This window comes from Ostrea edulis, chromosome 8 (assembly GCF_947568905.1).
Source record: "Ostrea edulis chromosome 8, xbOstEdul1.1, whole genome shotgun sequence".
Taxonomy (NCBI): Eukaryota; Metazoa; Mollusca; class Bivalvia; order Ostreida; family Ostreidae; genus Ostrea; species Ostrea edulis.
Genome location: NC_079171.1, coordinates 61,854,961 through 61,882,759, shown reverse-complemented (window position 1 = coordinate 61,882,759; position 27,799 = coordinate 61,854,961). Strand labels below are relative to the sequence as shown.

The following is a 27,799-nucleotide window of genomic DNA, read 5'->3' as shown; positions in this document are numbered from 1 at the left end:
CTCGTCAATCTTGAAAGTACCAACAGAGCAATGCTACCATGCTTTTTAAGCTCATATTGTGAAGAAGTAAAGTAGTGGTTATAAATCATAATACTGGTTCTCAAAAACAGTTTTTGAAATTACTATATCAGAGACAGCACTGACTTTAACTATATACATCCCATTTACATTCAATGCGCTGCATAACAATCAAATAAAAGATATACTACAGACAGCATTTTCCAGGGTCGTGAATTTACAATTTTATAAGTGTATTTTCTTGTAAACTTGAAAACGGAACAAAATCAACACAACAGTATGATCTTCTAAAAATGAATACGTAACACCACGATACATATTGAGACTTAGCAAACTATGCCTCTATTACATGCATGCAAGATTAAATTATCAAGTCACTGTGAATTTGCTGTTACATTCTATCAATTTTAACACAGATATCCACCACATCGACACCTATCAATCTTTAGACATGTTACAATCTATGTTAATTTCCCCATAAACTTGTTTTCAATGCATTTTAAAGAGAAATGCGAGTCAGAAATATACCACTGACTAGCAACTGTATTCTTTAAAACAATCTAAAGATTTTCTTGGTACAAAGGATACTATAGAATCGATTTATTTACTTAGAGTGACTTGAAGTTTTGAGTGTGTGAATACAATTGTTTTTGGTCTCTGGAACTGTACATTTCTACGATAACAATATTGATGATACTTTTTGCTTATACTATATTCTATAAAATTTGTCTTATTTAATTTTAAATCAAACAGAATCGATATTAGTCTATAAAAAACAGAATCAATAGCAGTCTATGGTAAAGCCAAAGACAACTCATAGTATTCTATAGTGAAAACAATCAATGGTAGTATATTTTAAACATAATATATAGTGGTCTAAAGTAAACAAGATCTATAGTAGTGCATAGTAAACAGAATCAACAGTAATATGAAAGGTGAAGATAACGAACAGTGATCAATCTCATAACTCCCACAAGCAACACAAAATAGATAGTTGGGCAAACACGGACCCCTGGACACACCAGAGGTGGGATTAGGTGTCTAGGAGGAGTAAACATCCCTGTCAACCGGTCACACCCGCCATGAACCCTATATCCTAATCAGGTAAAAGGAGTCACCCGTGTTCAAAACCAATGTGACAGGAACGGCCTAATAATAGGTATGGACTATGTCAGACAGGATTTTACCAAATGATAGGTTGTATTGACGAACTAGATCGTTGTAACGACCATAGAATTTGCGAAATGCTGACTTCAATCGAAACTGTTGAACCCTTTACCATCAACTTGTTTGTCAGTAGCTTACATCGATTTAAAAACTGACCACACGAAGAACAAGCTCTTGCGTATCGAATCAGTTGGGAGATATAAACAACATATGCAAGTGATAATGGAATATAGCTACATAAACATGGGAAATTGACGGTGGAGAATACATATACAATATCATTGCATCCTACTTGACATGCAGTTCCTAGAGTTCTGATACAAAATACGTCATCTAAACGAACTGAAGTGTAGTGCGATTGACATTTGTAAGAAGTTTACTTTGTCAGTATTATCCCCTGTACTGGCATTTTTCGTTTAAATCCTCAGCTAAATAGACAAATAAATATTATTATTATTATTATTAATATAAGTACAGAAGTTTCAACCGTCTCAATTGAAGCAAAGGATTTTGCAAATTCTATGGTCGTTTTAACGATGTAGTTTGCCAATACAACATATCATTAGGTCAGATGCTGTCATGAATTCCACTTTTAGTAATTATGCGTATACTCCAACTGTTTTTTTAAAAGATGAAGTTCTTCAAAACCATGCTTCAGTTTTACACATATTTAATATCCCAGTCACAATGTCGGATGAATAGGAGTTATCGTACCTATACTGACTTCCTAAACGTCAGGGAAAAACACTTTACAAACTAAGATTTATTCCTGGGTCCAGTTAAGTGTTTTATCAAGTCCCTGTCTTTGCTAAAAAGAACTGTGAAGGAAAAACTTCAAACGTACTCTGCAATTACATATGCCAGTAGTGGTGAAATAAAATGTGGATAAAAAAATCGAAAGAACTTGAAATCAACCCTCGAGTTTAGTAAACAAAATAAATCCTGGTTTATAATTCATGAAATGATGTAACATTTGAAAGCAAACTAAATCTGTTGTTAGACACGTCAAATTCCATTTTCACTTTCTTAGCAGCCCGACAATCATCGTTACAATGTCCGAATATATGGCGATCCCGCTTTAAGCTTTGGATTTTATACGAACAATTCATTGTAGGTGTGCATTTAAGGAAATATTCTTGTTTGTTTTTTGAATTTCAGCTCAAAGTATCGTTTTGAGATTGAATACTGCTCGCTATCTTCCCCTTTTCATATTATAGATCGGTTATACCTGTAGATGTTAATTGGTGTATATTTGGATATTTAAAAAAAACACAGTTACTTGTATTGCATTAACGAAGTATCTCGTTAATTTAATGGATATAGACAGAATTCTGTTTTCTGACAAACTGCCTGATTTCGTGGCACAGACATACCAGTTTGAATCAGTCAGGGATGGGTGACAAGCAATTAACGTTTCTTCACAGGATGATGGTCTTGAAGAGGAGCTTACGGATCAAGATCACTTGCCATCAGATACGCACACATATTTTCACTACGGATTACACCGTTTACTTGTTCGAGGTATAGGGCCCATGACGGTTGTGATCGGGGTATATGGGACGTTTACTCCTCATTAACAGCCGATTGCACCTCTAGTGCGGCAAGTGATCTGTATGTGCTATGGCTCCATTTATATTCTTATTGATACAACTTTTTCATTTGTACTGTTGTGTACCACTTGCACTCAACTGACACCAATGATCTAGATTGTTCTAGAGTTGGATGTTTATTTCTTGCTGTGTACTACTTGCACTTCATTGACACCAGTGACCTAGATTGTTCTAGATGCATGGTGAAGATAACGAACAATGATCAATCTCATAACTCCTATAAGCAATACAAAATAGATAGTTGGGCAAAAAAGGCGGGGGTAGTAATATCCATACTTCAGGTGCCTGTTGTTTATAGTACATATGGTACTGTAGAAACGATTGAGCCAGGAAGTGTGACTTAGAGTTTTGAGTGTGATTACAATCCGTTTCGCTCGGTGAGGAATTGTACATCTCTACGATAGTGATATTCATAAAGCTTTTCGCATCCAATATATTCGATATCATCTGTTTTATTCAATTTTAGCCGAGTTCCCGTTCCCTAAAAGCAGATAATTGAATGCAAAAAATACTGATTTTTTTACAATGGTGTTACACTTAATTTCAACTGTAAATCGTGCAAAAGTGATGATAACAAATGTGATCAATATAAAACTTATACGGTACCAATTTTGATGCACCAGATGCGCATTTCGACAAATAATGTCTCTTCAGTTATGCTGAACCGAAATGTTTGAAATCCGAAATAACAATGACGTTTTAGAGCTATTATAGGGGAAAACAGTGTACCAAAAAGTGGAGTCAAATTCGTCTAAGGATAAGAGCTATGCGTGAGGGAGATAATCCTAAATTTTGAAATTAATTTCTAAATTTTATAACAGCAATTAAATATACATCCGTACTTACAAGCTAGTAACGAAGTACTTAGCTACTGGGCTGTAGAGACCCTCGGGGACAAACAGTCCACCAGCAGAGGCCTCGACCCAGTGGTAATAATGTATAACTTATTCGGTACCAATTTTGATGCATCAGATGCGCATTTTGACAAATAATGTCTCTTCAGTGATGCTGAACCGAACTGTTTGAAATCCGAAATAGCAATGAAATTTTAGAGCTATTATATAATGAATACGCAAATTAAGAGTAGGAAAGTACAACACTTTTTTGACCTCCATGAACCATATACAGTGCAGCCATCATAGTTTATCATAGGAGGATGGCCTTGGAGAGAGGTTTAGAAATCAAGATCTCTGGTAATCAGATAGCCACAGATATGTTCACTACGGATTACTCCGTTTACTTAATTAAAATATAGAGTCCACATCGGTTGTGATTGGGGGACAGGGGACATTTACCCCTCCTAGGCAACTGATTTCATCTTTGTTGTGGCTAGTGCCCCGTTTTTAGACAGGGACTGTTTTGTCCTCATAGGCACCGGATTCCACATCTTGCGCGTCAAGTGGTCAATATTTGTTAGGGCTCCATTGATAGTTTTATTGCCAAACCTTTTTTTTTTCATTTGCACTGTTTGTACTACTTGTAACCAACTGACAACTTTGACCTAGATTGTTATAGAGTTGGATGCTTATTTACTGCTGTGTACTACTGACACTCAACTGACACATTTTATCTAGATTGTTCTAGATCTCAGGTGTACTTTCGTTAGTAGAAAGATGAAGTAATGGTTGCATCATAATTTTCTTTCAAGATTGTACTAGAAAATTCATTCTTATTGTATATACACTGGAATTCTAATGATAAAAGGCTTTAATTAGAAAAGGTCTGGTTAGACACTTTAGGTATTTTTGAATTACTAGGAACTAGAATTTTGGAAGTTCTAGTTTTTTGTGTTTGCATTCTGTTTGGTACGGCTTTTGATATTGATTGTTTAATTACCCTAAGATAGTATTTTGCTATTGTTTCACTTTCTTTCAATTATTATTTGGAAATAAATTACCTATACTGGATTCGTAAACTACATAAAATCTCTACAAAGAAAGATGCATCGCTGGATCCAGAAAAAACTACATATCCAAGAAATGGTGCAAATGAAATGTGGATTAAAAAAAACCTGAAGAACTTTTAGTAAACTTGAAATCAGAAAACTTTTTACACGACCATTCGTAACGATAAATTAAAAAAAAACCCAGACCTTTTGACATATAGACAGTTCTTTCATCAAGCAAAAACAAAAAACCGCAAATATCCCTATCTAGTGATCAGTCATCTAAAAACTTACTTTGTTAAACACCACTCTGACTCCACGCACAAGTACTCTGAACTTGAAATAAAAAGTATGCTGGAGTTCAAGTTTTGTATATAGTAAACAGCATCAATAGTAGTCTATGACAAACATAATTAGTAGTAGTTCAAAGTTGAAAAAATAAATCGTAGTTTATAGTAAAGAGGATCAATGAAAAGTGAAGATAAGGCCTTTTTTTATTGAGTTGGTTTACGGATCCGCCGCACTGGTTTTTTGGGATGTTGAAAAAAAAAATAAAATGTTTTTCACTCCTTTTTATATTTCCGACGCTGTAATGTTTCCTTTTCACAAAAAAAACCCCCAAACAAACAAACAAACAAAAAAGAAAGAAAGAAAAGAAAATAGATTCTGCTGGACTGGATATTTGGATAGGCGCCTCCGCCGATCGTTGAAATTTCGGGACAGTCCATAATATCCATGTGTCATGTGTGGAATATCAGTCAACTTCAGCCGGTGTTAACAATTATTCTGCACCTTAGTAACAATGCTTTTTGCTTCCAATAAGTTATCTGTTTATGAAACTAACTTCTAATTAGCATTAGTTATGCATTGCATACCATTTAGATATTTAAATCCCAAAATAAAAACAAACACTTGTTTTCAGATGACATTCATGACGTACGTTGGGTTGCACTAATCACCTAAAGAAGTATAACCCTGCCTGACCTTACCATGCATACATTTTGCTGAGGATACACTTTTAAATTCTTATTAATGAATTTTAAACAAATATTCTTCATAATTGATATGTGTAATTCTTCATATATTGAAGGAGGTTGAAAACATATTTAACATTATTGAATTCATTCATTGTATATAATTTGTTCACTACCAACAATAAATTTATTTCACTTATATAAAATTCAGAATTTTTAAATAAATGTTTATAGGTTTCATGAATTTTATTTATAACTTTACTTGACTTCATAAATAAGACTTTAAAACTTAAAAGTAATTTTTTAGACAAAATATAAGCTTGGTAAGGTCAGTTAGAATTTTAGTACTTCAGGTGATTAGTGCGTCCCTATATACGCCATGGTTGCCATCTTTTGAATGGAAAAACGATGTGGTTCTTTTATTTTGGGATTTACATAAATAAACGGTAAACAATGGACATTTGATAATGATAGGAAGTTAATTTAATAAACAAATATCATTTTTGAAGGAAACAGCATTATTGCCATAGTGCACAATAGTCGCTATATACCACCGTCTTAAGCTGTTAAGTTGACAGTGAAGAGAATATTAAAGTTGATGATAACACATTGACCTCAAATCAAGTTCATTTTTATTACTTAACATTTTGTCATTTGAACTTTTTTTTTACCTCCTCCCAACGGATTTGAAAATTTTGAAATCCTAAACCAATTTAAAAAAAATGGCCTAACAAACAGTGATCAATCTCATAACAATGGTAGTCTAGAGTACACATAATCAATAGTGGTCTGTGGTAATCAGACGTAATTGTAGGTTATAAACCCAAGCAATAGTGGTGTTTAGTAAACAGAATATATAATACATTGATAGTATATAGTATATTGAATCAATAGTAGTATAAAGTAAACAGAATCTATAATACATTGATAGTATATAGTATATTGAATCAATAGTAGTATAAAGTAAACAGAATCTATAATACATTGATAGTATATAGTATATTGAATCAATAGTAGTATAAAGTAAACAGAATCTATAATACATTGATAGTATATAGTATATTGAATCAATAGTAGTATAAAGTAAACAGAATCTATAATACATTGATAGTATATAGTATATTGAATCAATAGTAGTATAAAGTAAACAGAATCTATAATACATTGATAGTATATAGTATATTGAATCAATAGTAGTATAAAGTAAACAGAATCTATAATACATTGATAGTATATAGTATATTGAATCAATAGTAGTATAAAGTAAACAGAATCTATAATACATTGATAGTATATAGTATATTGAATCAATAGTAGTATAAAGTAAACAGAATCTATAATACATTGATAGTATATAGTATATTGAATCAATAGTAGTATAAAGTAAACAGAATCTATAATACATTGATAGTATATAGTATATTGAATCAATAGTAGTATAAAGTAAACAGAATCTATAATACATTGATAGTATATAGTATATTGAATCAATAGTAGTATAAAGTAAACAGAATCTATAATACATTGATAGTATATAGTATATTGAATCAATAATAGTATAAAGTAAACAGAATCTATAATACATTGATAGTATATAGTATATTGAATCAATAGTAGTATAAAGTAAACAGAATCTATAATACATTGATAGTATATAGTATATTGAATCAATAGTAGTATAAAGTAAACAGAATCTATAATACATTGGTAGTATATTGTATATTGAATCAATAATAGTATAAAGTAAACAGAATCAAGTGTTGTATAAAGCAAATATAATCAATAGCAGTCTATAGTAAAGAAAATCAATTGTAGTCTGAAGTAAACAAAATCATTTGTAGTGTATAGTAAACAGAATCAATAATAGTAAATAGTAGACTTAATCAAAAGCAACCTACAGTAAACAGAATCAATAGCAGTATATAGTAAACAAAATCAATTGTAGTCTGCAGTAAACAAAATAATTGATAGTGTATAGTAAACAGAATCAATAATAGTAAATAGTAGACCTAATCAAAAGTAGCTTACAGTAAACAGAATCAATAGCAGTCTATAGTGAATAGAATAAATAGTAGTGTATAGTAAACAGAACAAATAGTAATCTATGTTAAACAGAATCAATTCAGTCTATGGGAAACAAAATCAATAGTAGTCCATAGTAAACAGAATCAATAGTAGTCTATAGTAAACAGAATCAATACTAGTCTAAAGTAAACAGAACAAATAGTAATCTATATTAACTCTTTGCCTATCACGCCGCCTATGACGTAACAGTAGTATTTGCTTTCGACGCTGAATGGTGACGTTACCCTTTACCCCACAGCGCTTTGGGGTCGATTTGTGAAAATTCGGAATTTTTAACACATTTCTTCACTACGTTTTCCATTGTTATATATTCTGTTAGTTTATCGCGGATAGTTCTGATAAAAGATGATACTGTAAGACTGTCGAACCGGGAGTGGAAGCATGATTACGATAAATATAGGGCAACATATTTTCTTGTGAAAATATTTATAATACAAAATTTGCCTTTTTTAAAAATTAATTATTCTACATGTATGTTTGTATAACAAAAGAAATGCCACACATGAATACTTCTTTATCTACTAGTATTTTTCAAAATCATATCAAAATATCTACATTTCCAACGTTGTTTTTCCTTCGATGTGTTATATATATTATTTGTTTTAATTAAAACACTCTTATCATAAAATTTCATTAAATTTCATCTTGATTTCAAAGAAAAAACGTAATCAATTTAGTTTTGGACAAGGTTTAACATATTCATTTATACTGACGACTGATTTAAACTTTACTTAATAAAAATAAATGAATATATTAGATCATGTTTTGTAAATAAGAAGTCGCCTATGTAGTTGAAAAATTTTTGACGCATGCATAAATTCTCTTCAATGTTCAAAACAAGATGTGGAAAAAAAACCAAACAAAGCACCGCTTTACATTACACTGTCCGCATCCGTATGCCGTGTCCTACTTTGGGGTATGTGTACTTTAGAACAGAAATTTCAAAAATGCACTGTATACACCTTGCAATTGTCTTTTGCGGTGTCCTGTATGTTCCGATTACGAGCTATGTCAGTGCGAGGCCTAGATATACTTCCTCTTACAGGCACGTAGCATCGTCTTTTCAACAACATCGAAATGGAGGGGGGGGGGCGAACCTGTCTTGTCTAAAATCATTGGCAAGGAAATAAAAATAGGGGAAGTTGTCCGAACTTCAAGTCCTAAATCGTGGAAGGGGAGGAGTGTTCATCAATTAAAACTGCCTCAATCTCCGCCCGACTGCGATTAATTAGATAGTGTGTGTATGTCAAACATGTTAATGTCTTGAAAAAATGATTGGTCTGAAAAGAAATAAGAACATATCGTAACTTATCACAGCATTTGTAATTCTATTAAAATGAATTTAAAACTACACTTATTTTCTTTCTATTATAAAAATTGGATGAAACGGCCCATATCAAGCAGTCATAATGTGATAAAAGAAAATATAAAATTCATGGTATAATAATTATTTGATAAATACTTACATGTGCACATTGTTCTTAACAACTGATCCAGTGAAACACTAAATATTATAAGTAAGTATATTGTCTCTCTACATTTAACATACATATCAGCTAGCTAGTGTTCCCACTCTTAGAATTGGTTAAAAGTAATGATTACATAAATCTAAACTACAACCCAGTCTTTAGATATTTGACTCTCGTGTTTATTTTGACACCATTCATTTTGCAAATCATTTTATGCGCTGGAAAATGCGCATTTTACTGGTAATTGTATCTTAATTAATTGGTAGAATATTTACATATGTTACAGTGTATCTATGTATGATTGCGCAATATTTCCCGTCTACCAGTGCGCCCGAGACTTGATAAATATATTATCCCTCGGTTCGCTAGTAAAAGCGGGAAAATGATGTATTCACGTTATACATGTAGTAGCGTGTTTTGATAAAGTTGTCTTGGTCCATTATAATATTGACCAATAGGGGGTAGTATACTGCCGCGGGGAATAAGCGGGTTTTGTTAGGCTGGTCACTTTCTAGCCGGCGTTCATGCAGATAGGAGAAATGTTGCTATTTTCAGTTTTTATCTAGCATTTTATATCTTTGTAAAGTGAGGTCCGTCACACTCTCCCTGTATCATGGAGCAAAGACATCGGATACTGGCTTCCTCGAATTTTTCACGATTTTTATCGTTTTATTTCTAGGTTTTTCCTGGCCGACTCTGATGTTCACAAAGGGGATTAATGTACTATTAAATGCAATTGTACTAGTATATTTATAGGAACGGTATTGTGTATTTTCACTCACATTTGTGTATAAGTCTGAATGATAAACGCCCGTCCTCCAGCGTACACGGCTGGCTGTATGCTATGTACTTTGGTGTTGAGTTATGTTAAATGCATGTAGTAAAGTTAATACTTACATAAGCTTTATTACCAATCGATACACTACATGTGGCCAGATTGGCAAATATATTTTATTGGAACTAAAATTGATGGACTGGTGTCTTTTCCTTAAACATATATTTCTTTTTAATTGAATCTTCATTTTTTTTTTTTAAACAAATAAAATAATAATTGCATAGATCTTAACAAAAACTCGACCAGTCTTCAATAAAATTTGATAAATTAATGAAATTACAAGTAAATCCAAGCCTTCGTTTGAAACTAATTCTCGTGTGTTTTTTATAGCAAATTCCTGTTGTATAGATCATTTTATTCATTGGAAGATGTTCTGACAATGGTAAACGTAATTTTTAAAAAACAATTCATCTCGTTACACTTAATTTTCATTTTATACATACAATTAAAACGTCGAGAGCTTGTGTTTTGTAAGCAGTGCTGTTTTATGGTTACGTAATACTTTGTGTCTTCACGCGTGTTCAATTCGAGTTTTGAAATGCACGGGTTTTACCAGGAATTGTCAGTTCATGTTTGATCTGCTAATTCTACCTGAAACTTGGCCAAATTGAAGGCGCACCACTAACACCCCCCCCCCTTATATTAAGAATTGTTTCTTATTCTGTCATTCATCTTTCATTTATTGCAAAGTAAAAAAAAATTAGAAATGAAATAAAAAATTGCATAGATCCAAGCCTACGATAAATCAATGAATTCAAGTGAGAAAAATAATGATAAACAAAAAGAAAGATTTTGGGGCGAGATCAAAAGTTCAATGTCTGACAAAAAACTAAATTCACATAGTTTTTACCAACACCCCCCCCCCCCCCCCCCATAAAACTAAATATGTTGACTGTTGAAACTAATCGATTAACAGGCAAGGAAAAACGAGTATAAATAACACTCTGTATACCTTTTCCACTGTTTATCCACAAAAGAAAGCGTACATTAAAACTATTTTAAAATGTTAATTAAAATGTAATATTATCATCTGGTTTTAACAGTCACTTCGTTTTCTCTTTCCACTAATATCTAATAGATGTCGGATGACAGAAACTTGCGGAAATTTTCATCCCCCTCCCCTTCACTATTTGAATTTAGATTTTTATCCGACATCGATCTTTAAATTTCGCCCCTTACATATGTACTTCACTTTGCCAATCATTTTATTTAAAATCTAATAAAATGTTAGATTTCGTGTCCATTACTGACTTCATTTGTTTCAGTAAATTTTTATGTAGTATGATTTTTTATGGTTGCGTAATCTGTGCGTTCGAGTTTTGAAAAACACGGGTTTGACTGGGGTCTCTTTATCAGCACTAAAAATGACCAACTTGAAAATGTTGACATATTTGCTCTCTCATTTAAAATAGCAATGTTGTTGTGTTAATCTCGGAGGAGAATACATATACATATGTCTTTTAGAAAATACCCCCCCCCCATTCTTTATACTTTGTTTGATATACATAACTTATGCATACCACGAAATTGATGATGTAATTTATGATCGGTTTTTTACCACCCCCAATCCCCCTCTTTCTGATGTTACTAAAATAACCATCTTCCTGATAATCAGTAATCTTCATAAACCTGTAAATATATAATAGATTGAAATAAGAAAATGAGAAAATAAAACTAAACATGAATAATTCTTCTGCAATACCGCATTAGATTTTTCCCGTTATGCAGTAAACAATTTGGAGCTGCGTTGCGGTAGTGTATCCCCTAATCTATCCCTTTACTACTGTAGGAAATATCAAATAAATCTGGCAAATCTCTCACTTTATCACTATTTTGTCTTACAACCCAAGATATAAAAAAACAACACTTTTCTCTGTATCAACGATAAAACGCAGTAAAAAAAAATGCGCATAGAAAGTGTGTTAAAGTGCGTGATTGTGGGGCAAAGGTATATGCGTTAAAGTGCGTAATTGTGGGGAAGGGGGTTAAACAGAATCTATTGCGTCTATGGGAAACATAATCAATATTAGTCCATAGTAAACAGAATCAATAGTAGTTTATAGGAAAAAGAATGAAAAGTAGTCTATCGTAAACAGAATCAATAGTAGTTTATAGTAAACAGAATCAAAAGTAGTGTATAGTAAACAGAACAAATCGTAGTCTATAGTAGGCATAATAAATGGTAGTCTATATTAAAGATAACCAATTGTAAAATATACGAAAAAAATTTCAATCATCGTCTATAATAAACTGAATTAGTAGTAGTCTATTGTAAACAGAGTCAATTGTTGTATACAGTAAACATAATCAATTGAGTCTATTGGAAACACAACCAATAGTAGTCTATAATAAACAGAATCAATAGTAGTCTATATTAAACATAACCAATAGTAGTATATACTAAACACAATCAATTGTAGTCTATAGTAAACAGAATTAATAGTAGTGTATATTAAACAGAATCAATAGTAGTATATGGTAAACACAATCAATTGTAGTCTATAGTAGACAGAATCAATAGTAGTCTATGGTAAACAGAATCAATAGTAGGATATGGTAAACATAATCAATTGTAGTGTATAGAAAAGAGAAGCATTGGTGTTTATAGTAAATAAAATCAATTGTAGTCTGTAGTAGACATAATCAATAAAAGTCAATGGTAGAAGGAATCAAATGTAGTCCGTGGAAAACGTTTTCAATTTGAAGTTGATATTAATCAGAATCAATTGTAATATATAGAAAACAAAGTCAATTGTAGTTTATTGTAAACAGATTTAATAGTAGTTTATATTAAACATAAAATGTCTATAGAAAATATAATCAATAACAGTCTATAGTAAACAGAATCAGTAGTAGTCAATCATAAACAGAATCAATAGTAGTTTATAATAAACATAAAATGTCTATAGAAAATATAATCAATAACAGTCTATAGTAAACAGAATCAATAGTAGTCAATCATAAACGGAATCAATAGTAGTCTATAGTAAAGAGAATCAATAGTAGTATATTGAAAATATAATCAATAGTAATCTATAGTAAAAAGAATCAATAGTATTCTATGGTAAGCAGAATCAATAGTAGTCTATAGTAAACATAATCAATAGTTGTCTATAGAAACAGAATCAATAGTATGCTGTGGTAAACAAAATCAATAGTAGTCTATAGGAAACAGAATTGGTATAAGTCTATAGTAGAGAGAATCAATAATAGTTTATTTTAAGTAGAAGAAATTGTAGCCTACATTAAGCAGAGTCAATAGTACACTATAGTTAACAGACTCAATAATAATATATAGTAAACAAAATCAAGTATCGTCCATAGGAAACAGAATCAACTGAGGACTACATCAAATGTAATGCACAGAATAAATACTAGTGTGTAGTTTATTCAATGGAGGATAGTATTCAAAATAAATCATACATTATCGTAAACAGATTTCATGCTAGTCTATATTAAGCGATATAAATCCTAGTATGTACAAACAGAATATGTACTATTATATGATAAACAAAATAAGTCCGTATATACAGAACAGAATACAGTCTTAGTGTTTAAAAAATCAACATTGATGTATGGTAAACAAAATCAATCTTAAAGTATAGTAAACAAAACTAATGCTAATGTATTTCAAACCTAATAGACAACATATCTCGCCTGAAAGATTGACTCTTCTTAGCCTATCCATTTAGTTAAAACAGTTTTTCTAAAATAGGTCAAAGTCCTAGGTTACTAAGTCAAACGCTTGGATACCATATCGAAGGTCTTGACATGCTGGATTTGTAATATCAAATTCCTATCCCCTTGGTTCAAAAGATATAGCCAATTTAATGTTTTTGAAAAGAAGGTTAATGTCCAGGGTCAACAATTCTGGTAACAAAAGAAATGTTTTCTAATTACACAGCTATACTTATAGCATCAAAGCTTCATTCCTTTCGATTGAAAAGCTTTCAAAAATTGGATCAAAGTTAAAGGCAAATGTCATTAGCTCAAATATCTGCACTAGAACATACCTATATCCTTGATGCATTTAGATGCAAGGTGAAGATAACGAACAGTGATCAATCTCATAACTCCTACAAGCAATACAAAATAGATAGTTGGGCAAACACGGACCCCTGGACACACCAGAGGTGGGATCAGGTACCTAGGAGGAGTAAGCATCCCCTGTTGACCGGCCACACCCGCCGTGAGCCCTATATCCTGATCAGTCAAAATCAGTGTGCCAAGAACGGCTTAACAATCGGTATGAAACACATCAGACAGCATTTGACCCAATGTGAGGTTGTATTGACGAACCAGATCGTTATAACGACCATATCATTTGCGAAATGCTGACTTCACTCGAGACTGTTTAAATCCCTGTACCATCAACTTGTTTGTCAGTAGCTTACCTCGATTTAAAAACTGACTATACCCAGAACAAGCTCTTGCATATCGAATCAGTTGAGATATATAAACACCATATGCAAGTGATAATGGAATATTGCTACATAAATGTGGGAAGTTGACGATGGAGAAACTGAAATCATCCCGTTTGTCATACAGTTGAGTTGTCAGTTTGCCGTTAATGTCTACTTTCAATAAAATATCTAAGTATGAAGCAGAAGTGGACGACTCTGTGGTGTCCTTTATTTCGAGCTCACAGGGATATATCAAATCGACATATGAATGGAAGCTATCATTGTTAATAGACAAAACGTCATCGATATATCTAAAAGTCGAATTGAAGGCCACAGCGAAATATTTTTTCTTCTCACGTACTTTTTGAATAAATTCTGCTTCATATGAATATAAAAACAGGTCAGCTAACAAAGGAGTACAAATTCGTGCCCATGGGAATTCCAACAGACTGTTGGAAGACCTGATCACCAAAGACCACGAAAATATTGTCAATGAGGATGTGAAGTATTAAAACCCTGCGCCCTTGATTCAAAAGATATAGCCCATGTTTAGGTTTTTGAAAAGTAGGTCATTGGCCAAGGTCAGAGAGTAAAACGTCTATTTACCAATACAATGGTGTCTTCATGTGACATTTATATGCGTTTTTACCAATACAATGGTGTCTTCATGTGACATTTATATGCGTTATACCAGAACCCTATCCCCTTTGGTTGAAAAAGTATAGCCCAAGTTAAAGTTTTTAATAATTAAATCAAAATCCGCAATAAAGGCCAATAGGTCAAAAGTCTTGGTACCAAAACAAAAGTATCTTCACGAGGCGTCTCTTTGTGAAATATCAAAATTATGCCCCCCTTGCTTAAAAGAAATTAGTTCAGGTCAAAACGGTTTTGTTCGAGTGTGACGCTGACGCCGACACCGTGGTCACAGCAGTACCTCTTCGGACAGTCACCCCGACGAGCTAAAATATCATTTGGTACAAATCTTATTACTTTATCAAAATATTTCGTTACTTTAATGGAGATGACCAAAATCTCTACTTTCTGACAAACTACTTGATTTCATGGTACAGCCATATTAATTTGAACCAGTCAAGAATGCATAGCAAGCCAATACGTTTATTTATATGGGGATGATCTTGAGGAGTAGCTTACATACCAAGACATCTAACCGTCAGATAGGCACACTCTTTTCGCTACCGTTTATTGATCGTCATAGAGGGTTAACTGCTGGTGTTATCGATCGACGGGGATGCTTACCACTCCTATGTTCCCGATTCCAATTCTGGAGTAGCCAGTGATCCATGTTTGTCCGGCCTCCATTTATATTTCTATTGCTTAACCTTTATTCGTTTTTACTGAGGAAGGTACGAAAGCCCAGAAGGCTCATTCAAGATTCCAAATTCAAAATACGAGATTCGAATTTCAAAATACGAGATTCGAATTTCGAAATTCAAAATACAAATTAACCAATCAGAATGTAGGTGACAATAGAGTAAAGGTTAGAGGATACATGCACATAAACTTAACATATGACAGGATGCTTATTCTTCTAATATGTTTTCCAAACAACGAAACATTTCTTCCAAAACTATAATTGTTTTGATGAATTCTTATCATTAAGACAGGCCCGAAGAAGGTGGGTAGGGAGGGGGACAGATCCCACATATCAATTCTGCACTGTATGTGATAACCAGGTCAAATATTGACGAATACACTTCACAATACACCTTAAAGTGAAATCGTATATGAAGCCTATTAACTGATGATACCCCTCCATCAATTGATTTTAGTTTGATTTTTTTCCAGTTATCTATGAAGATAACGAACTGTGATCAATCTCATAACCCCCATAAGCAATACAATATAGATAGTTGGTTAAACACGGATCCCTATATGTAAACAATGGAGGAAATTCCAATTATGAATATATATTTATCTCGGATATAAGTGGCATCATTTAAAAAAAAAATATGCTCCAAGAAGCTTAACTACGTGCGTGATAACGACAGAATACTAATATATCCATGTTTTAAAAAAAGTCTTATCCATTGATTCATGTTATATCAGCCTACGTGATACAAGAACCTGTAAGTATGTCTGTAATATAATAATAGTAGTGGTTTATACTATATCACCTCCTAATTAATATTTACTAGGGGGTAATATAGTATACAACCCTACTATTACTATTACGGACAAAATTACTGGTTCCTGATGTTATACATACATGAACATAGAACATACATGTACATTATGAATCAATGGGATAAGCTTTTTTTTTAAAATGTGGATGAATTAGTGTTCTGTGGTAATAACGCACGTAGTTAAGCTTCCTGAAACATAAAAAATATAAAACGAGACAACATAGATGGGAGAGAAATAATTATTCATGGTTCGAATTTCCTCCGTTGTTTACAGCCAGGCGCATATAAAAAAAATAAACGGGTGAGTAAGATATTTGTACAGACATATGGAGTATGGACACTACTACCAACACCCCCTCCCCTTCTGATTCTGAATTCTCCGATTTATATATAATCGTTTTATACCGGTATGATAGAATACAATTTGTTATACCAGTGGAAGGCCTTTCTCTAAAGCTTACAAAAAGTATAAAACGATTATATAAATCGAAATTGGGATGAGGTAGACAAGGAATCCACACATTTCAGAGAAATTATCGACGCAAAAAATAAATCAGAAAAGGGGGTGGGTAGGTGTTGGTAGTAGTGGCGATACTTCATTAATGTTCACACGTGCGTAGGTTCAACTGAATCAATAGTAATATATAGTAAACAGAATCAATAATAGTCTATGAAAAACAGAATCAATAGTAGTCTAGGAAAACCAGAATCAAAAGTAGTCTATGGAAAACAGAATCAATAGTAGTCTATGAAAAACAGAATCAATAGTATACTACAGTAAACAGAATCAATAGTAGTCTATAGTAAAACAATCAATACTAGTCTATAGTATAGAGAACTAATGTTGATCTATAGTAAAAAGAATCAATAATAGTATATAGTAAACAGAATCAATAACAGTCTATAATAAACAGAATCCAGTATAATCTATAATAAGTAAAATCAATATTAGTCCATAGTAAACAGAATCAATAGTAGTCTATTGTAAACATAACAAATTGTAGTCTATAGTAAACAGAATTAACAGTAGTTTATAGTGAACCGAATCAATAGTAGTCTATAATGAACAGAATCAATAGTAGTTTATAGTGAACTGAATCAATAGTAGTATATAGTAGTATATAAACTATTGACCTAATCTTGAAAATTAGGTCAATGTCCAAGGTCAGAGGGTAAAATTCTTGGTATTATGGTTTCTTCATGAGGCATCTATATGAGAAATATCGAAACCCTATCCCATTTGGTTCAAAATATATAGCTCAGAATAAAGTATCTAATAAGTAGGTCAAAATCCGCATTAAAGTTTAATAGGTCAAACGATTTCGTACGAAAACAAAGGTCTCTTCATAAGACATCTTTTTTTAAATATTAAACTACCTCCCATTCGTTTAAAAAAATAACCCAGGTTAAAACTTTTTTTTTAAGTGCGTCGCTGACGCCGACGCCAAAACCTTGACCATGACAATAGCTCTCCGGACAGTCATCCCTGCGAGATAAAATGTCGTCAGATACAACTCTTATTGCTTTATCAAATTATTTCGTTAATGTAATGGATATGGTTGAATCTCTATATTCTGATAAACTGCCTGATATCGTGGTACAACCATTTCAGTTTCAACCAGTCAGGAATGCATGACAAGCGAATAACGGCTGTTCATGTGAGGATGGTCTTGAAAACTAGCTTACAGATCAAGACATCTAGCCGTCAGATAAGCACACTCTTTTCACTACCGTTTACATGATCGTTATAGAAGACTGGCAGTTTGTATTATCGGTCAACGGGGATGCTCACTTCTCCTGGGTTCCCGATTTCACCTCTGTATCAGCCAATGGTCCGTGTTTGTCTGGCCTCCATTTATATTTATAAAGCTAAACCTTTTTCGTTTTTACTGTAAAAGGAACATGCCTTCTCTCGGACTTATGTAATTGTTTTTGTCGTTTGTCAGATCGGTGTTTTCTGATTCTAATACTATCGGTCATTCTGAAATACTTTAATATAATGTCAACGATAAAGGTAGCTCATTGATTATAACGTTGTAAACAAGACATTGTAAGTTTAAAACCTGTTTGTCACCCACTCACCATTAAGAAGTGAGAGTCATTTATTTTAGTAAATGACCTTAAAACAGATATCCGACGTCACTGTGGATTCTGACACGCTAAATAGCTAGCATTACTACGACCCAAGGTGCTGAGATTTGACATAAATGAAAAAGATGGTCGCGTTCTAAAAGAAAAAGAACGCAACACAACAATACTATGTTATTCAGTGGTAGTTAAAAGATTGTGTTTGAAATAAAGAAAAAATCTCTCCTCATTATGTAATTATCCTCACTTTTCGATGTCACATGTGGTTATTTTGTTTTTATTTTGGTAAATAGCAAGGACTGACTGATGAGGAAACAGTTAACAAAATTTGAAGAAAAATATTCCATTTACATACCTTGCACCATGACTTACTGTTAATTCAAAAACTGGACGCCGATATTATCTTTAAAAAAGGATATACATGTACAGATGATTTATTCGCCGCCTTGTCTTAAAATCGTATACCAACAATTGTAGATAAGTATACGTAGCAGTAAAGAATGAGGAGGGAAACAAACACTCCAGATATCAAGTTGACCACACTGCAGTGTAATAGTGGGGCAGATTATGTCAAAAATATGCAAAAATCTTGCATTTAATGATGCAAGCATGAAATTTGGCATGCATACTCCTCAAACATAATTCTTTCCAGAAAGAACGTTAGCCACCTGAAAAATTCAATATGGCGGCCATTTTTCAAGATGGCGTCTGATTCGTCAACAAATTAAATTTCTGATGATGAAAGCTCTGTTAACAGTTTGTGTCTCGATACAACAGCATATTTCCAATTGTAAATGCATATATGTGGTTCTTCATCATGCATGAATTGGAAAATGTGTGCTTTTGGAACATTAAGTAGGTTGTATTACCCATTTATGTGTCAGTTAGAGGAATCTGAAGTTCGTATTTCGGAATCTTCTGTACCATGTTTTTACGTCCTTGTTTCGTTCCTTGTTATTGAGGATTTATCTTCTGTAAGTCTTTTTTGTACCTCTCTAAGGATTAAAAAACATTAATGGTATTCGAAAATAAAAGTGTATGTCATGGCACAACCAGGGCACTCTGGTGACATCACTACTATGAAAATCAACATGGGGTTCAATACCAGCTATACCAAAAGTTTCTTAGTTTAGTGTTCTAAATACTATCCGACTAGCCCCAAAAGCAATTGTTTTGTTTTATGGTCAGATAGTCGCGCCTGAATAGACAGGATGTATCAGCGCGGGAAAGCCGAGCCAAGGGTAACGGCGCATTTGTTACCTGGATGGTGTACAGATCGCGCAGAACTTAAATGGTATTGGATGAACGATCGGGCTAAGTGTAGGTACTTTGATTAATCCCGAACTTAGTTGTATCCCATATTTCAATGCGCGTTTTACAACTTAAGGTGGTAAAAGGATAAGCCCTCGACCTTAAGTTGATTATATAATAGTATATATTTGATAGTTGTTAAAATCATGTCAGAATTAAGACCATTCGCACTCACACTTCAAACTGACTGGAGCAAATGCTGTTTTTGTCAGATGGAAAAAGATGAAGATTTGAAGCACCCACTGGCTCGTTGCACGAGTGACAATGATTGTGATGGGTATACAATGATCGCTCGAAATATCCCTCTCTTTAAAGTAATCAATCGGATGCCAATGAATCTAGAGCCAGACAGATTAGACCAGGGAGGAAGCATAGAGGAAACCCTACGCAAAAACAAAGCTAAATATCACCAATGATGTAGGATTCTGTTTAATAATAGCAAACTCGAAAGGGCTAGGAAGAGAACTCGAATTAAAACAAATGATCACGATGAAGACATACCATCAAGAAGGGGGCGTTTAATTATTGAGCATCGGGCGTGTTTTTTGTGTGAAAAAGAAGCTCCACTTTCTGAACTACGACAGGCAATGACAATGGAACTCGATAAAAAACTTAATGAATGTGCAAGAAACTTGAATGATGGAAAATTGCTAGCTGTGTTAAGTAGTTGTGATGTTATTGCACAAGAACTTAAATACCGTCGCTCTTGCTTGACGTCCTTATACAACAGAGAGAGAGAGAGAGTGTGTGTGTTTCTGTCTAATCTACAGAGTGAGAAGGAACAATCTGTCTCAGATAAAAACGTTCATCCGATAGTTTCTGTCTGGTGCCAACACTCATAACGAGGTAGATCATGAATAAACTGGACAAGTACAAAGGACTTTCATCGAAAGGGTGGATAAATTGTATGACACAATGAAAGAAATGGGTAATCCTTTCACGGAAGACACAAATGAGCTGTTAATATTAGATACCAAAGAGTGCTGCTCATCCAAGTGCCGCAGAGATGGTTGCAGATCACGTTGTCAAAGGTAAACAAACGTTTGATAACTTTTTGAAAAGTTTACATGAAGGAGAGAGGTCCAAATTCTATGACACCATCAGGAAAAACAAAACGGACTTTTTCAGGCAACAACCAGATCCATCATCTAAATACCTAAAACAGAAACATTTGAAGGAAGAATGCCAACTTTTTTCCAAACTGTTCATATCCTGTCAGTCAAGAGAGTGTGATTTCCAGGAATTTTTTAAACATGATAACCAAGTATTCCTTGCGTCACTTAGTGATAACGGAAAACTTCTGTCCTGTCAGAAGTCTCAGCTTGTTCCACTACTTGAAGATAAAATAACACTGCCAGACGTACTTCCAGGTGTCGAAGTTATTATCATTAATGGATTAGATTTGGTTAATGCTAATCCACCTCGAACATCCAAAACGTTTGAAGAATATGCTATGAAGAAATTTGCTTCCAAGATCCAATCTTATTCTTCAAGGTACTTGAGGACAGACATTGTTTTCGATGTCTACAGATCATGCAGTTTAAAAGCAGAGATAGGATCTAAAAGGGGCGTTGGAGCTAGACGCAGGGTAACCACTTCCGGTAAAATATTTGGATTGAGTTTGGACAAGGCAAAAATCTTAGATGGATTCCTGTTCATGACATCTGCACTGTTATTGGGCCTGAAATGTCTCGTGGAATATTATTTTTCCACGCTTTTAATGGTTGTGACGTGATTTCATCTTTTCGCGGTAAGGGCAAGAAGACAGCATGGCAAACGTGGAATGTGTTTCCACAAGTGACAGAGGTATTTACCAAGCTAAGTCACTATCCACTCAACATAAGTGATCGAGACCAAGAACTGTTTGTTATTACAATGTACGACAGGTCCAGTTCAATTGTGCATATTGATGAAGCTAGATTAGATCTTTTTCCAAAAAAACAACGATCTGATGACTCCATTCCACCGACACATGCGGCCTTGATCGAACATATAATTGTGCGAGATGGAAACTGTTAGTCCGGGGGAATGGGGCTGGGTCAAGAAGGGCGATTTGTGGGAAATGTTGTGGACTAACCTTGTCCCAATTGCTCAGAGGTGCCAACAGTTGACAAAATGCGGATGCAATACTGAGTGTCGTGGAAGGTGCAAGTGCTGCCGTTTGAGCCTACCGTGCACGGCTATGTGTAGCTGTAACTGTGAGCAGTAAAATACCTGAATACATTTTTGCAGGCTCAGAAATATTATTTGAATTTGAATTGCGGAGTTACTGCTTTGATTACACATTGCTGTACATGTGTTATTTTGACATTGGCGACGGTCTTTTAACCCTTTCTCTACCGTATCGGTCAATATGACCGATAGCGCGTAAAAACAGGGCTACGCAAAAGGAGTGTCTATAAATCTTTGAAACTACGGACGCAATATATATGTTTTATATATCATATTTTTTGGAAATTTTCTATATTTTTTAACTATGTAAAAATCAATTGAATAAATAAAGCCATTAAATTAAAAAAAAGCATTTAAAATGAAAGATGACTTCGTCTAAATATTACGCAACGCTTTATCGCAAGGCCATTTTCCCCCTTCGCTATGATTTTTTTTATTTTCCCTATGAATGCAATATTTTTTATATTTTTGAGAAGCATATATTCCTTGCTTTCAGTACATATAAAAAATATTTTTAATGCCTGGCAAAGTTATAAGAAAATAGCAATTTTTTGCACATATACGTTGTTTCACGATTTTATTTCTCAATGTTTAAACAGATCGGCGTTTTATCTATATTTATATATGGAAATAGGGAAAAGTAAATACATTCCGTAAAAGTAGAGGAAATGTTCTTTTTGATGGACCCTTATTTATATTATAATTCTCTGTAGTTTTTATATTACGATAAAATGAAATTGGGACATGCTGCGCGGTTTTCTTAAAAATTAGCGACAAATCGACGTCGCTAACAGCAATCGACGCGCGTCGCACAATAAAGTGGTGAAAACTATTTGTATTGTCCTTTTTTTTTTTTTTTAGTAAATTCAGTACCTGTTGATACACTAAAACAACATACATACATGTATGAAATAATCAACCTGGTATCTCTGCTTTTTTAAAAAAAAAAAAGCATAAAACCAATATTGGTTTATAACAGTTACACAACCTACATGTAACTTCATAAATGCTACATCGGCAGATTGAATTTAAAAAAGATTAATAAAGTACTTCAAATTCAAATATAAACGTTATATTTGTTCGGAATAGTAATAATTTTTTTATCTGCCAAAGAAAGAAAACAAAAAAGAAGTTCGCCTATATATAGCCTGCATACTTTTATTTTTCCGTGATCCGGATCGCGGGCCTCGCGGGGTTTTCTGAAAGTGTGCACGGAGAACACACGTGTTTCCGTTTCAACGAAAACAAACAAACACAGCTTCACCGTGACTGTCACAGCGAACGCTTGTATTTTACATCTTTAAAACGACCTGATGTCAGAAGAAGAAGATGCCCTGGATCCCCTGTTGCAGGATGACCCAAACGATCATGCATTCAGTATAAATACGTACATGTAAGTTGATGTAGCCACATAGGCCGACTAAAAAGGGGAAAAAATGCGGTTTTGTTATGAAAAATTCACGATTAATTAACCGCGATTTGATGCCATGCTTTGTTGTTTCATGAAAGAAAATATTTATATTATATGATATCTAAAACAAGTGAATAACACTCTGTCCGGGTCTGGCAGTTTGATTAACACCCCCCCCCCTTTCCCCAGAATTATCTCCTTACCTGACGCGCGAGTGTAAGAAGGGGTTGTATTTAGTGTATACTGGGATGGGGTGGTTTTAATCAGACTGGGCATTCACGACCGCTGGTGAGAAGGCTATTTTCCAAGTTTTGTCCATGCTTATAAAAGAAATTATCTTTCTATGAAAAGAAAACACAATCTGTTAGGAAAACACAATTTGCATTATTGTAATGATAGAATTTATTATCATAATTTGAATTATTTTCTTTATTCTGTAACAGAAATAAAAACAAAATGTGTGTTTGGGCCAAAATGGGGGTGGGTTAACATCAATCAAAGTCTGATTATGACAGGCTAATGAAAAATCATATTGATTTCTCTTTTATCCAAATGCATGTATTTTATATACACTTAATAGCTTATGACCATAAATTACATGTGATCCATACATGCTGGTACTTGTATGCTATGACCTGATGGGCACGTGTCCCATTCTTGCCGTCCTCCTCCGTGGCCGAGTGGTTAGAGCAAATCACACGGCCTCTCACCTCTGTCGACGCGGGTTCGAATCCCGTTCGCGCCGGTAAGTGAGAAAGTTTTCCCAGTTTACTTTCGAAAGATCGGTGGTCTCTCCCCAGGTATCTGGGTTCTCTCTTCCACCAATAAAAAAAGTGGGTGCCACCAGATAACTGAAAAATTGTTGAGTTTGGCAGAAAACATCAATCAATCAATCCCCTTCTCTAATTTCGACTAAATCCACAGCCCATCAGATTACCATACAAGGGAACTTAGACACTGGGTACCATTAAGAAGCAATTCAATTCAACTTTTATATCTGGGGTCATTCACTTTCCCTCAGAGTTTCAGTATTTTCGATGGACCCTGTAGGTTTTAACCTGAATTTCTTCAGTATTTGCCCTCGTGTATAATATATGCTAGGCATAATGCAGATACCTACATGATACATATTTTTTTTTTATTACCCACTCTGCTACTCTCGCAATGTATAATAAAATATTCGATTCATTTCTAACACATGTATGCAATCCCTTACCTTATCTTTAAATAAATTTGAGTAAATAAATTTAAGTGCAAAACTGTTCCATGCTACCGTGAAACTTAGATTTTGCTTTTTAAACATAAACCAACAATTGTTAATTGTAATTTCTTTTCTTCTTTAAAAAGGGTATTGACATCCCAATATTTAGTGGGAAGTTTCCAGGTATCATCCGCTAGCGACAGTCTACTGACAAATCCAGACATGCATTGGAAGGATGCTGATGTGGAGGACACAGGAACACCTGATCCCAGAACTGTGGCATTTCATTCGGGGTGACAACCTGGCTTTCAGTTGGTATGACTCTTTGAGGTTGAATATAGGGTTTAATCAGTATAAATGTGATTAACATTCAAATAAATCCAGATAATACATTCACAATTGGAATCATGGCATTATGGTACACTGATATGTGTGTACCATTTTACTGGTTTGTTGTTTTTTTTGTTTGTTTTTTTGCTGCATAACTAGGGATCGTATACATACAAAATGAGACAATTTCTAATTAGTTTCTAATTATAAGGTATGACACGTTTTTAGGTATGGTGGCCAATACTGATTTTATTTTTATTTGCAATTTTCTTTCAGATATGGGACTCTATTATTCGGAAAACTGCAGATTTTATGAAGCTGTCTTTGACAGAAGATTTGGTTTTCTCCATCTGTGTTGCCACCAACCATTATGCTGAGATAGTCATAACTAGGGGGAAGGGTTGCCATATACTTCCCAAAGAAGTTTGCAGCCTCTCACTGAAGAGGAACTGTACAGGTATTACTACTTTTAAAAACCGATATTGTGGCAGTGATTTCCAGTTTCAAAAGAATAATAAAATGCATAGTAAAAAGATTACCTTTACCAAAATTAATCTGGCTGTGAATGTACATGTAACTCATTTATTAAATGTGTACTACAATTACCTCTGATAAAATTTCATAAGTAATTAAATGCATACTTTTCAGAGGGCTTTGATTATCGAAAACATTTAGAGAGCCAATTTGAGTATTCAAAAGCTTTGACAATACATTAGTATTTAGGACTAAGTATTAACGATGACGTTTTGTCTATTAACAATGATATCTTTCATTCATATGTCGATTTGATATATCCCTGTGAGCTCGAAATAAAGGACACCACAGAGTCGTCCACTTCTGCTTCATACTTAAATATTTTATTGAAAGTAGACATTAACGGCAAACTAACAACTCAACCGTATGACAAACGGGATGATTTCAGCTTCTCCATCGTCAACTTCCCACATTTATGTAGCAATATTCCATTATCACCTGCATATGGTGTTTATATATCTCAACTGATTCGATATGCAAGAGCTTGTTCTGGGTATAGTCAGTTTTTAAATCGAGGTAAGCTACTGACAAACAAGTTGATGGTACAGGGATTTCAACAGTCTCGATTGAAGTCAGCATTTCGCAAATTCTATGGTCGTTATAACGATCTGGTTCGTCAATACAACCTCGCATTGGGTCAAATGCTGTCTGACGTGTTTCATACCGATTGTTAAGCCGTTCTTGGCACACTGATTTTGACTGCGGATAACTCCGTTTACGTGATCAAGATATGGGGCTCACGACGGGTGTGACCGGTCAACAGGGGATGCTTACTCCTCCTAGGCACCTAATCCCGCCTCTGGTATGTCCAGGGGTCCGTGTTTGCCCAACTATCTATTTTGTATTGCTTGTAGGAGTTATGAGATTGATCACTGTTCGTTATCTTCACCTTGCATTAAGAAATACTTTTTTTCCAGATTTTTGTGCATTATCTTATACACGCCTGCTGTGAAGTTCCAGTCGATAGACAGATATTGGTCAACGCATGCCCCTGTCGGAACAACTCGTTATCAAGAATTATGTCTAGAAATAGGTTTCAAGGTTGAATATAAGAACATTTTTGTTAAATATGATGCAAGTACATTTAAATATAGTGATTGAAAGTAAGTACTTGAACATTCGTTTATGTTGAACTTGGAGAGGAAAAATGGTTAATACTTTTTGATAACATTTGATAAGGTGTTGTTGCTTAGCAACCAAATATAATTGAATAAAAATAGATTATTTTAGATTAACAATAATTGAAAGATCTTTGTTTTAATGTTGCAATACTTATTATATTTAATGGAACAGAATGGCAAAACGTCATATTATTAGAAAAAGATGGACAAGTATATAAAGTACGAAGTTTCCATTTGATGACCTTTGATCTTAATTCTCTTGATTATATTTTTTGTTAAAAACCTTTTAAAATTATTAAGATCTATTTAAAGATTATATTTTTAAAATAATGTGACATTTACTAATCCTCATGGATTGTAATTACGTTTAAATTGTGTCGAATGGATGCAGAAAGGCAAATTATGGTCAAAATTGTACTATGAGTGTTGTTACTTAGCAACAAAAAATATTTGTTTGTCAATAAAATTGATTAGTTTGATTTTGTTCTTTTTGTAGTATATTAAAAGGCACATTAGCTCATACATTTAGAATTTCCTATTTTTGACTCTAATCTAGTGAGAGGGGTCGTAATATATATATTTCAGAGAAAAAAGATTGCAAAAATGTGCACTTATATGACCTTTGACCCCGTACACCTATTTGAGGTCATGGGATACATTGACAAATTTTATAAGAAATTGTTCCCTGTCCAATTCCTAACAAAATTACATGTCATATGCCTTCCCCAAATCGTGATTCATGCAGATTTAAATCGATTTAAAAATACTGTCATTTAGTCTTTAAAAACCTCTAAAATGTGCCGGTAGAGAAAGGGTTAAAAGAGCCATAGTCTTGATTTTATTACTGCAGAGTTACTGTTTTTCATATTATACTTTTGTATCATTGAAGATCCGTATCCTTTTTGTAGTCCGGTGTTGTCTTTATTATGACCGGACTTATATGGCTATAATTCACCATCAGCTGGCAATTTTTAAAGATGACCGCTAACTATAGAAGTCGGAACTTTTTGATATTAGTGATTTCTTTATGCATATAGAGTT

The 27,799-nt window shown here is 33.7% G+C and overlaps 1 long non-coding RNA gene across 1 annotated transcript; it reads left to right on the top strand.

Annotated features, from left to right (window-relative positions):
* The first annotated feature begins 22,028 nt into the window (after positions 1-22,028).
* On the top strand, positions 22,029-26,692 carry LOC130049320 (uncharacterized). Its single transcript, XR_008797821.1, has 4 exons — positions 22,029-23,554; positions 24,920-25,088; positions 25,380-25,560; positions 26,555-26,692. It is a non-coding gene; the product is annotated as an uncharacterized LOC130049320 (long non-coding RNA).
* Positions 26,693-27,799: the final 1,107 nt, after the last annotated feature.